We start from the raw sequence: 13638 nt of genomic DNA, 5'->3' as shown, positions 1-13638 counted from the left end.
TGGGCAAAGTTGTACACAATGCTCACATGAACAATGTGAAAATTACATGGAAGAATGCAGTGCTTTTTTTTGTAAAAGAAAAAGGTGCCGGAACTCACACATGTCATACAACCCACCTTGCCTATCCTACAAGGTTCCATCCAAAAAAGGTGCCGGAACGCCATTCTAAGCATTCTATGAGAAAAAAACCCTGGAAGAATGTATATGATAATTACATATGCATTGATATAGTAACTTCATTGAAACTGGGTACATTGGCATAGTTCCTGGCCTTTTAAAATCCATCTGGCACACTAAAATTTAACAAGTGAATTTGTTAGTTGGTTTGCTTGCTTTGGCTTTCTGGAAAAGCTAGATTTTTGAATGACCAGCAGCTATTAAACACAGACTTTTGGGTCTCTTAAAAGAATATTAAACAGAAAAAAATGAATGTGAAGATTTAGGTATTTAAAACCGGTTTGTAAAAAGTAAATAATAAGCTCTTGGAACAGATAAAATGGATTATGAAAAATGAAGTGGGAAAACAATTCCCAACTGTTCAAAGAAGAAAGCATCCAAATGATTTTCAGACCAAGCTACTATGATAGCTAAGAAAGTAAGAGATGAAATTGTTGGGGAACAAGGATATATGACCACTGAACACAGACCTTGCACAAGAAGCAAGAAAGGACAATAAGTTAAGAATATTAACAAACAGAAGAAAGTAATAAGAAAAGTAAACAGAGATAATTTTAAGAAAAATCAGAAATCAGTTACATTTAATATAAGACTAGTCAAAGGTAATCATGGAAGAGGTCTAACAAAAGTAAATTGGGTTAAATAACACTGGAAGATTATCTGGAATGGAACTATAGAATGAAACAAACAATTGTAGGGATAAAATATTTGGGGAAAAGTGTAATGCAAAGGCATACAAATACTCACTGATAAGAGGCAGTTAAACAGCAATTAAAGTGCTAACAGTTCTATGTCAATAAATATGAGATTGGTATATATAAAAATGTATATAAAAATCAATGTATGAAAAGGTTTGGTGCATAATTGCTTATACCAAACAAGACAGATGCAAAAGATTGTGCATCAGAGTAATTCCTCATGCAAACAAATTTTTGGCTAAAGTTTTATAAAAAAAATATAGCAATGCCATATAAACAGGCAACTTTCAGTAAAGATAAAAGGATAATTAACACAAAATGGATAATAGTGAGGATAAGACAATTTAAGAAGGAAATTTACCTATAGTTAGGCCCTTGTATATGTAATTATTTTTCTGGGGAACTGTTGCAGTTGACAAGGAACTACTTCCATAAGAAATAGGTTTGAAAAAGTATTGGTTTAAAAGTGGAAATGGGACAAAAATGCATCTGTTTAAATTGTGAAGCAAATATAATACAAAAACGATAAGATTGGAAGAAATGGCATTTGGAATCAAACTTGGAGCAAGAAAAACTAGCTATCTGAGATGTACAGATGATGCTACTTTGTTAACTGAAAGTAAAAAAAGGCTTAAATGCTACTTAAGGCTTTGCTTAAGTAGCAAAGTAAAAGTAAACAGTGTAAAGTATTATCGTTAACATTAAGACATCAAAGACTATGTCAACCAGCATTTTTATCAGATTTTTAAAAAATCCTTCCTGTAACTCAAGGTAGCAAATTTTCCTTCCTCTTCTTATTTTTTCCACAATAACAACCCTTGAAATCGGTTGAACTAAGAGAGAGAGCGACTGGCCCAAAGTAACCTGGCTTTCACGGCAGGACTAGAATTCACATTCTCCTGGTTTATAGGTCAGCACTTAAATCACTCTTGATGAATTCAAACTTACAAGTGAAGAAATAAAAATAGGAAAAAGTTTTCACCATCTTGGTGTCAAGAGAAAGACAGTATATTGAATAAATAAAGAGGGAATTAATTCTAATGAAGACAAGAACAACAATGAATGTGAAATCATGAAGGATAAGGATATTTCTATGACAACAAATATCAGAATAATTGAAAGAAAAAATATCTTAGTGGAACTTGATATAATGGATTTCAAACACAACGGAGCAGATTTCTACAATTATTTACATGGTTAAAATATTTTGCAAATGATGCAAATTACATTTCTGTCAATTTGTGTCACTTGCTTACTGAGATCATTATGCAAATGATATAAAAGTATGCAAATAGCACAATTTGTGTCATTTGTGGAATGCCATCATTGTGTAAATTATGTGAGTTGACTCAAATGACATAATTTGTAGAATTATATTATTAAGCAAATTCTTAAAAATTCTTATGTGATGTACTTTTGTATTAAATAGACTTCAATGAATAAAAGACACCTCTTCTGATTAATCCATTAAAATAGGTTTTGTTGTAGTAACATATGGCTTGAAAAGACAAAAGAAAGAAGATAGACCCATTCAAATTATGAATTTGGAAATAGTTGCCAAGAATACCTTGGATTACAAAAAGAAGTCAAATAAATGGACCAAATAAAAGATGACTACTCCCTGATGTGATGGCCAGCAAGCATATAGTTTGATTATACGTGAGTGGATAATGGATGAGAAAAGTAATATGTGAGGCATGTTTCAGGGAAATAAAAGAGAACAAAGCCAACAGATAAGATGAATTAAGAGGATTAAGATCACTAAAATGTCCTTGAAGAGTTGATAATTACAAGAGATAAAGATGCATTGTGTCAACAAGGTAAGGCCCAATTTGATAGTGCCTCATAAACTAAATAATTTATTTTATTTATTTTAATTCCATTTATATCCCGCCCTTCTCCGAAGACTCAGGGCGGCTTACAAGCTTAGCAGTAGCCTTCATTCTATGTATATGCCTGCTTATTAGGGCTTTCACACACACACCCCCAAGCAGCATTATTACAAAGTCAGCTTAATTGCCCCCAACAATCTGGGTCCTCATTTTACCTACCTCGGAAGGATGGAAGGCTGAGTCAACCTTGAGCCTGGTGGGACTCGAACCTGCACTAATTGCAGGCAGCTGGTGTTACTTAAGGAGGCATTAGCCCACTGCTCCACCAAGGCTCTTGTAAAACTATGAGTAAAACTATGTAATCCCAGCCTTTGTCAATGATTCACTGAAAGCTGATTGTATAATATTATTTGGGTTCCATTAGGGAATAGCTTTTATCTATAAAGCCCTACATAAATCAAACAACAGCAATGACATCTTCAAGAATTCTCTGAGACAGACAGAAATTTTGCAACCTAGGAAAAGTATTGTATTGGCATGACATGTTGACAATGTACTTATTAGGTAGATCTTCTTGATCAAAACAGGCGATGACAATTCCTTTTGAATTGTAGTACTTGGAATGCCCTTTCACAACCTTGGTTTCCTAATGTTGTGTAATTTTTCTTAAGATTACATATCCTACTGTCTTTGTGCCAAATCACTGGAATATGTAAACTCTCAAAATCTCTGCCACACAATATAGAACACTTATTCTCAGATATTATTTTTTTAAAAAAAACAAAGTCTTGTTTGACTATCTTTTAAAGTTCAGAATTGAGTATATATGGAAAATTTTCAGCTAATTAAACTTCTCTGTTTCATCACAGTTGAAAAATAAAAGGTAAATGAGTCCCTGTGGATTTTATTCTGCTAGTTGTGGCCAACTCTAGGTAAATTTCATAATGGTTAATTGCAATTGAAAAATTTCAATAAAAAGCAAATGCACAAGAGTCTAAGATACTACAGCAATTTAAACACAAAAGTTTTTGAATTGTTTATATTATTGCCAGAAATCATGTAAGCGAATTTGTTCACCCTATTATCTTGGTATCTTTGGCCAGGCATAAGAAATTCCAAGTAGTGCCAATCATTAATAAATGTTAGTATTTTGGGGGGAATCACAGTCAGTTACTCAGTTCAACATTTGGCATCAGTTTTATTCAAGGAGAGATTGAAAATCTCTGCTGCAATTTATATATGTGTATTCCAAAATAAAATTTTGCAGAAACAATTTTGCAAAGTATTTTCTTAGTATGCACCACAAATAATGGTTTAAGAAAGAGCTACAAACATTGATCTATTGAAAATGCTTTTCAGATTACTTTGAGTCCATGTCACTATATTAAAAGGGAAAATGGTTGCCAATGTAACTGTTAATCAAGACAGCAGCTCTGAAAACAAACAATTGTTCAAGCAATATTGTTCAGATTAAGAAATCAGACTAGAGTGAATAGCTTTACATATTCTGGTGCAATTTGACCCCAGGTCACATGTGAGATCTAAGAAAGGCAACCTATGACTCTGTTGTTGTTGTTAGTTGCGAAGTCGTGTCCGACCCATCGCGACCCTATGGACAATGTTCCTCCAGGCTTTCCTGTCCTCTACCATCTTCTGGAGTCCATTTAAGCTCACGCCTACTGCTTCAGTGACTCCATCCAGCCACCTCATTCTCTGTCGTCCCCTTCTTCTATTGCCCTCAATCTTTCCCAGCATTAGGCTCTTCTCCAGTGAGTCCTTCCTCCTCATTAGGTGGCCAAAGTATTTGAGTTTTAGCTTCAGGATCTGGCCTTCTAAAGAGCAGTCAGGGTTGATCTCCTCTAGGACTGACCGGTTTGATCGCCTTGCAGTCCAAGGGACTCGCAGGAGTCTTCTCCAGCACCAGAGTTCAAAGGCCTCAATTCTTTTGCGCTCAGCCTTTCTTATGGTCCAACTTTCACTGCCATACATTGCAACTGGGAAGACCATAGCCTTGACTATACGCACTTTTGTTGACAGGGTGATGTCTCTGCTTTTTTTTTTATTGAAAAGTTTTAACATACATTTTATCTTTAACAGTCCCCCCTCCCCCTCCCTTCTCCCTCCCTCCCTACCCCTCTCCCCCTCCCCCCCCGACTTCCCAGAGCTAAGTACAAGGTATAAAAAAAAATGATCATAAACATCCATATGCTAACAACCATAAACTCTAAAATCTATCACTCTCTGGCTCATATAGGATAATACAAACACTATTAATATTAAGTATATATAGAAAAAAAAGGGGAAAAAGAAAAAGAAAAGGAAGACTTATTCAAATGCTACATGAAACTTTTTAGTCCTATATTTGTTCTGGATATACTCAATCCATTTTCTCCATTCCATGATATAACGTTCTTGCGAGTGATCTTTCAAATAAGCCGAAATCTTTGCCATCTCTGCCAGGTCAGAAACCTTTAAAGTCCATTCTTCTATGGTCGGCAGTTCCTCCTTCTTCCAATACTGACCTATTAAGAGTCTTGCTGCCGTAATTAAATTCAACATCAACTTAGTGTCCACAACCGTAGCATCTGTAATTATTCCCAACAAAAAAAGTTGCGGACAAAACTTTATCCTTTGCTTGAAAATCTTCTGCATATTCCACCAAATTTTTATCCAGAAGGCCTTAACCTTTTTGCAAGTCCACCATATGTGAAAATATGTTGCATCTTCATCGCCACACCTCCAGCATTTTGGCTGATAATTAGGGTACATACTTGCAAGCTTTTTAGGATCTAGATGCCATCTATAAAACATTTTATAAAAGTTCTCTCTTAAATTTTGAGCTTGTGTAAATTTTACGTTCCTCACCCAAATCTTTTCCCACGTGTCCATTGTAATAACTTCTTGGATGTTTTGGGCCCATTTTATCATACAATCCTTAACAAGTTCTGTTTCTGAGTCAATCTCTATCAATGCAAGATATATCCGTTTAATATGTGCTGGTCCCTGATTTCTAATTTGCTTTATCAGATTTTCATCAGTCATTGTAAAACCAGTTTTCTGGTCTTCTTTCCACCTGGCCCATAGCTGAATATATTGAAACCAAGTTTGAACAATCTTCTCATCTCGCAAGAGGCTGTATGGTTTCAGACACCAGACATTTCTTTCCAAGCTTAAAATCTCCTTATACGTAGTCACATCATGTTTAAAACCAACATTTATATTTTCTATTGCGTGTTTTGGAATTGCCCACAAAGGTATCTTACAGTCTAACTTATGTCTATACTTCTTCCAAACTCTCAGCAATGCCTATCTTAAAATATGCACTCTAAACACATTATCTACCTTCTTATCATACAACAAATATGCATGCCAGCCAAACAACAAATCGTGGCCCTCAAGATTTAATAATCTCTCTTGTGTCAAATTAATCCAATCACTTATACCTGCTAACGCAGCAGCTTCATAATATAATTTAAGATTAGGCATTTTAAGACCACCTCTTTCACGAGTATCCTGCATAATCTTAAGTTTAACTTGTGGCCTTTTCCCTGCCCAGACAAATTTATTGATACCTCGCTGCCATTCCTCCAGATTAGAATCTTTCTTAAGAACCGGTATCATTTGAAATAAAAATAAAAATTTAGGCAGGACATTCATTTTCACTGCTGCGATTCGCCCCAACAAAGACAATTGCAGTTTTTCCCAACTCTCCATTTCTTTTTGAATTTCCCCCCATAATTTTTCATAGTTATTTTTATATAATTTTGTATTAGAGGGCGACAGAAGCACCCCCAAATATTTGACCTTTTTAACAATCTCAAATCCAGTTAACCCTTCTAAAAGGGCCTTTTGCGATGCTGTCATGTTTTTAGCCAAAATTTTAGTTTTTTGTACATTAACTTTAAATCCAGAAACCTTCCCATATTGCATTATTATCTCCATCAGGTCCACAACAGAGCTCTCCGGCTGGGTCACTGTAACAACCAGATCGTCTGCGAACGCTCTCAATCTATAATCCTGATCTCTAATTTGTATACCCTTAATTCTTTCCGAGTTCCGTATTTTTACCAATAATATCTCCAATGTTAACACAAATAACAAAGGCGATAACGGGCACCCTTGCCTTGTACCCTTCTCAATATTACATGCTTCTGTCAAGCTATTATTAACTATTATTCGGGCTGTTTGTTTTTGATATAATGCCCTAATTGGTTGCAGAAATTTATCCCCAAAATTCATTTTATCTAAAACTTTCATCAAAAATTGCCAGTTCAATTGATCAAAGGCTTTTTCAGCATCTAAAAAAATTAGCGCCGCAGGGATCTGGTTGTTCCTTTCCAAAAATTCCAACACATCAACTATATGCCTCACGTTATTTTTCATTTGCCTACCACTAATAAACCCAGTTTGATCCCCATGAATCACCTGTTGCAGAACCCTCATCAATCTATTAGCCAACACCTTAGCAAATATCTTGTAATCTGTATTTAAAAGTGATATCGGTCTGTAGTTTTTTACTTGAGTAGCATCTTGGTCTTCCTTCGGAATCAAAGAAATAAAAGCAGTTCTCCAAGACGGAGGCACCTTTCCCCCTCTCTGAATTATCTGGAACAATTCCTTTAACGGTTTTATCAACTCTAATTGTAAATTTTTGTAGTAAGCCGCAGTCAGACCATCCGTACCTGGCGCTTTATCCACCTTCAACTCCTTAATTGCTGTAAGAATTTCTTCTTCTGTAATCAATTGATTAATCTCCTCTTTTTGTACTTGCGTAAGAACCGGGATGCTAGCATTCTCCAAATATACATCAATGTCTTTTTCATTAATCTTCTCCTTAGCATATAATTTAGAATAAAAATCCACAAAGGCTTCCTTAATAAGATCCTGTTGAAACACAACCTTTCCCTTATGTTCAATTTTGTCTATATTAGAAGCCCTTTGCTTTTTCCTTAGTCTGTAAGCTAGCCATCTACCTGGCTTATTAGCATTGCAAAAAGTATTATGCCTGGCAAACCGCAAATTGGTTGCCACCTGGTCAGCCATTAGCTTATCAAATTGTCCTCTTAATAGCTTAATAACCTCCTTAGTCTTCACATCCAATGGATTCAGAATCAAGGCCTTCTCTTTTTCCTTAATTTCATTCTCCAATTCTTTCCTTCTAGCTTCCAAAGTACGTCTGTGTTTATTATTCATATATATCAACACCCCTCTCATATAGGCCTTGCTAGCATCCCAAACCATGTCCATAGAAGTATCCTTATTCATATTAATTTCAAAAAAATCCTTCATCCGCTGTTTACATTCTTCCACATTTTTCTGATTTCTAAACAAGTTCTCATTTACGCGCCACGAGCGCCTATCTCTATTGTCCTTATTGATCTCTAACCATACTGGACTATGGTCAGAAATAGCTCTTGCACAGATCTTTACCTTCTTAATCCTAGAAAAAAAATCGTTAGTCAGCAAAATGAAGTCAATCCTGGAAAAAGATTGATGTCTATCCGAAAAAAATGTATAATCCTTTTCATGCGGGTGTGTGTCACGCCAAATGTCTCGCAGTTCCAAATCATCCTTCATTTCAAAAAAAGATTTAGGCAATCTGGCATGACACGGAACACGCTTAAAAAAACCAGCCTTATCCATCTGTACATCCAAAACACCATTCCAGTCCCCCATAAAAATAAACGATTTGTAATCCAACTGAGTAAGCTTTGTATGAAGTAAACTAAAAAAGTCAGCTTGTTGTTGTTGTTGATTAGGAGCATACAGTCCAACTAAAAGCGTTTTTTTGCCTTCTAGCAACAAATCTATCATAACGTATCTTCCATGCTTATCTGCTTCAATTAAGTCCGCTGTTAAAGCACTTTTAACATAGACAACCACTCCGTTTTTCTTATTCATTGCAGAGGGGACAAATTGCGTGCCCAACCTTGAGTTCAATAAATACTTTTGGTCCATAGCCCTAATATGCGTTTCTTGCAAGCATATAACATCAATCTTAAATTGTTTTAAATATTGAAAAACTTTCTTTCTCTTCTGAGGCGAATTTAGTCCATTAACGTTCCAGGTTAGAAATTTAGTCGCCATACTTGTCATCCCGAAGCTGTTGGAGCACATCTTTAATAGCCCCTCTGTCTCCTTTGGGCCGCGCTCCTCCCACTGCCTCGCTGTAAGTACGCTTTGAAAGTTCCATAAACTTCTGTTGGTCTTGTTCTTTTATTTGCTTTGCTCGTTTTAAAGCAGCACGCGTCACCCTCTGCTCTCCAGCATCAGCCAACGAAGTTATAATTTGATCCCCTCCAGCACCATTCTCCTCTGTCTGTCCATCTTCGGCCTCTTGAGGTTTTCCTTCTCCAGATCCCTTTGCAGCTTCCAGAAGTGATAGTGGGGTTGCTTTTAAAACATTATTGTAGAAATCACGCGCCTGTGTCACAGTAACCAGACGGTATCTTTTACCTTCATGCATCACCACCAATCCAACTGGAATCTCCCATCTGAACCTTATATCACGTTGCTTAAGTTCCTGCACAAAAAATGCAAAGTCCTTCCTTCTCCTTAAAATCTTTGGAGGAATTTCCTTTAAAACCAAAACTTCTTGGTCAGCAACCACTACTTTAGTATCATAGGCGGCTTGAATAACTTCATCTCTAGTTTCTCTCTTTGCAAAATAAACCACCACATCTCTAGGTAGCTTTCTCTGTCTAGCAATCCATGAGTTTACACGAAAGACTTTATCCATGCATCCCTTTATTTCAGATGCTGGCTGACCCAATACTGCTTCCAGAGCCTCAGAAATCAGCTGCTTTAGGTCTTCTTTGGTATTTTCTTTTAAGCCTCTGATTCTAACAGCATACTGCATCTGATGATACTGAACAAGACTCAATTCTCTGTCCATTTTGTCTCTTAAATCTTCATTCTCCAGTACCTTTACTTCTAATATAGCATTCTTTTGAGTCAGATCTTCCACTTTTTCATCCAAACCTTGCACACATTCAGCCACACTTTCCACTGTAGACAAAATGTCTACCCTCATCGCACTGAATTTCTCTTCCATCTTCTCTTCTATCCTCTCCTCCAGTTTCTCCAATTTCTCCTCCACCTTTGCCAACTTATCACCCAGTGTTTCTAAGATTACCTGGGCTTGTTTTTCAAGAGCATCTTGTAAATCCTTCGATGTCAATGCAGCAGGAGGAAGCAAAGCTTGCAACGATGTCTGTTGCACCGGGGAAGTTCCAGCACTCCGAAGAGTTTTTGAGGGAGGTTTAGCCGCCATCTTTTTACTTTCACTTGTTGCGCACTTTCACTTTAAGTTTAAAAAGTCCATTAATCTAGAGAGTAAAAATAAAAGTCCTCTTCACCTTGTCCTCCTGTCTGCCTGCTCCTTTTTATTCCAGGGTCTTTCCTTCTGGCAGGGGTGGTCGCAAACGCCTGGCTCTGCTCCAAAAATTCCGGAGCAGAGACGCTGAACAGCTGGGAGCAACCCAGGCTACGGGGGAGTTCAATCCTTCAGCCGCCCAAGCTTTAAGCTCAGGCGGCCCCGGAGAACTCAACCCCTACCTGGGGCCTCACCCCCTCCTCTTCTCCCGGGGAGGGGGCTTCAAATCCACCCAAACAGCTGATCGGCGCTGTTTCGGGTGAAAACAACACAGCTGAGCAGCGGGCAGCCCGAAACGGCTGTCTCCGGCGCCGCGCCGCCACCGGAAGTCAATGTCTCTGCTTTTTAGTGTGCTGTCTAGATTTGCCATGGCTTTCCTCCCGAGGAGCAAGCGTCTTTTAATTTCTTGACTACAGTCCCCATCTGCAGTGATCTTGGAGCCCAGGAAAATAAAATCTGTCACTACCTCCATTTCTTCCCCATGTATTTGCCAGGAATTGAGAGGGCCGGATGCCATGATCTTGGTTTTCTTAATGTTTAGTTTCAACCCAACTTTTGCATTCTCCTTCTTCACTCGCAACAAGAGACTCTTCAGTTCCTCTTCACTTTCTGCCATTAGAACCTATGACTCTAGATATTAGGAAAGTACAGGGCTTGGGATACAAGAACAAAAGATTGCTTTGGAGCAGATGCTTATATAGGATGCTTTTATAGCACCTGCCTGCAATTTCTCTGTACCTTCAATGCTCATTTGGAAAAATAATTATGTGTATGCCCCTACATGTTCTGAAGCATCACATCCAGTGGTGGGATTCAGCCAGTTGATACCAGTTCAGCAGAACCAGTAGCTATTTTTTTGTTGCCCAGGCCCAGAATGGACTTCCGGAAGCAGTATCCACACAGAGAACCGGTTATTCACATATTTGAATCCCACCACTGATCAGATTCCAAAGTGCTGCAGAACTTGTTAAATGAAGAGCTAATGCAGATGGAAGGAATGAAGGCTACAATTATTTCCAGAGCCTAAAACTAAAGTCATACATAGTTAAAAGGCAGGCAAGAGCACCTGCAAGGGCAGCTTCAAAAAAAATCAAAATAATAGCCAAGACTACAAGTATGTGATCAAAACCCTTCCCCTGTTTGCTATGTGATTCTGAAAACAACAACAGGACTTTGATTGCATGATTTTGACTGATTAAATATTACATGGTGATGGCTGCCATCTTGACTTATTGACTCTTCGGGGTTGCACCTTAAGATAAAATAAACAGAAACCAAAAAAAAAAAAACATATAGAAGAGATAAAGGAAAAAATAGGAAATTGAAGTGATTTTTAGCTCTTTCATCTCTTTACTGGTGAATCAGCTCTACCAGATCAAATGCAATGGAAGAGCAATATTAGTATTTTAGTGATATGATTGCTGGAATCTCTTTATTAAAAGAAAGCCAGGTAGCTGATCTGCATTTGAGAGTGGCAGGTGAAAAGCTGCAAATGATATTCCTCCTCTCTGACAGATGATGCCCTACTGTAAGCAAAATAAATCTATAAATAAAGTGCCTTCAAATCAGTATTTGACTCCTGATGGATTGCCTGGACCACTTCCTGAAGCTTTATTTGCAAGATTTAAAAAGTGTTTGGCCATTTCCTGCTTCCTAAGACTGAGACAGAGTGTTGCCCAGCTGGTGTCATGCTTAAGGTGAGACTAGAACTCACAGTCTCCCAATTTCTAGTCTAATGCTTTAACCACTATACCAGGGGTAGGATCATAGTAGAAGGTCACAGAGAAGATCAGTTCATGCTGATTGTCTAATATTTCAATTAGATTATCTAACCCCTGAGGCTACTCTGATCTGTGAAGACAATTGTGTTGCCTGTGGAAATATGATTAAACTTATTGAGTGAATGTTCTGTGTGGGATGAAAGATTCAGAGGCCGATACTATTCAAAACTAGGTGAATTGGCTCCTCAGAAATGGACTGGCTTTTTATTAACTAGGCACAGAAGGATCTTCCAAATGAAGCTACAGTTCCAGTTGTAAGATAAGACGAATCCCCCATTCATTGCACAGCACTGGAACTGGGAACTTGTTAACATGACCAATTTTGCTAGCAATACTATATCCATGGTATAGAAAATCCTTATCAAAGCACCAAATACCCAAAATGGCAATGTATTGCTGCCTTGCGTGTAATATAACTATATTAAATCACAGGCTCTCTCTACACACACATACACACATACACACACACTCATGCATGCACACATGCACACGCACACACACACATTGTGAGCTTCTGCAGGAGTGAAGCAAATGTATCATAATGTCACAATGCAAACTAGCTTATGTATTCAGGTGAGAAAGTAAGATACTAAAATACAAGCACAAAAGCCAGGATTGTGTTAAGATCTCACATGTTTTTACCATTTTCACATAATTGGGTACCAGATGCCTATATTCTTAACAGAAAGGATTCTTGGGTTCTAGGATTCTAGCATTTAATCATAGAGGCTGCTGTGATTAGATGATCATTTACAAACATGTATGTTTAGGCATGATGGAAGGTTAGGATGCAATATTCATTAACTGGACAGAAGTAAACAATGATTGGTTAACAGTTTTCTGTGTTTTACTGTTGATCAAACTGGCTGATGGTTCTTCATGAGCTGTAGACTTGGAAGCCTATAAGTAGAAATTCTGTTTATCTTAGTGAGAGCATTCAGATCATCATCCAAGCTACTTGAAAGAATCTAGTGTGTATTTTTATCTGGGTAATGAAGTAACCTGGTGTGTCTGTTGAAACTCTCTCCTTGTATTGTTCATCTGTCTATATATCTATATCTATCTATATCTATATCTATATCTATATCTATATCTATATCTATATCTATATCTATATCTATATCTATATCTATATCTATATCTATATCTATATCTATATCTATATCTATCTATCTATCTATCTATCTATCTATCTATCTATCTATCTATCTATCTATGCTTTATACATCTATGCGCTTGGAGACTGCACACTTTCCATGTTGGGTTGTGTGATTAGGAAGAAGGAAGAACAGTAGCATACAATGGAAGAGTCAACAGTCCTGGCAAGTTCTGGCTCAAGGTTTCTTTTGCCAGCTTCTTTCACCACATCAAATTTGGTTTCAGCCCCTTTTGTTTTCAGAGAATTACCCTGCTGATAGAGGCCCAAGCCTCTTTAAATATTTCTTTCCAACATTCCATTAGACTGGAAAGCATAGCAGGGTTGAGAAAATACGAGGAGCACGATTTCTGCAATTCTTTCCAATGCCTTCATAGCTGCTCTGTCCTGGGTCACATGGCCAGAACAAATAGGAGGGATTCAGAATGGAGCAGCAAACAACATTCCAAGCTGCTGCTCATTGACTTCCCCTATAGGGAGGCACTGAATGAATTTCTTCAGAAATTTTTACCCCCAGCCTGATCCAGACTATTTCCAAAATACAGCCTTTCTTTTCCCAATACACAAAATTTGGTCTTGTTCTGGTTTTTGGGAGAGTTATACTATTAAAGATGGTCAT

The sequence above is a fragment of the Vipera berus genome, assembly GCF_964194415.1.
Source record: "Vipera berus genome assembly, chromosome: 1".
NCBI classification, from domain to species: Eukaryota; Metazoa; Chordata; class Lepidosauria; order Squamata; family Viperidae; genus Vipera; species Vipera berus.
Note: the sequence above shows the minus strand (reverse complement) of the source record.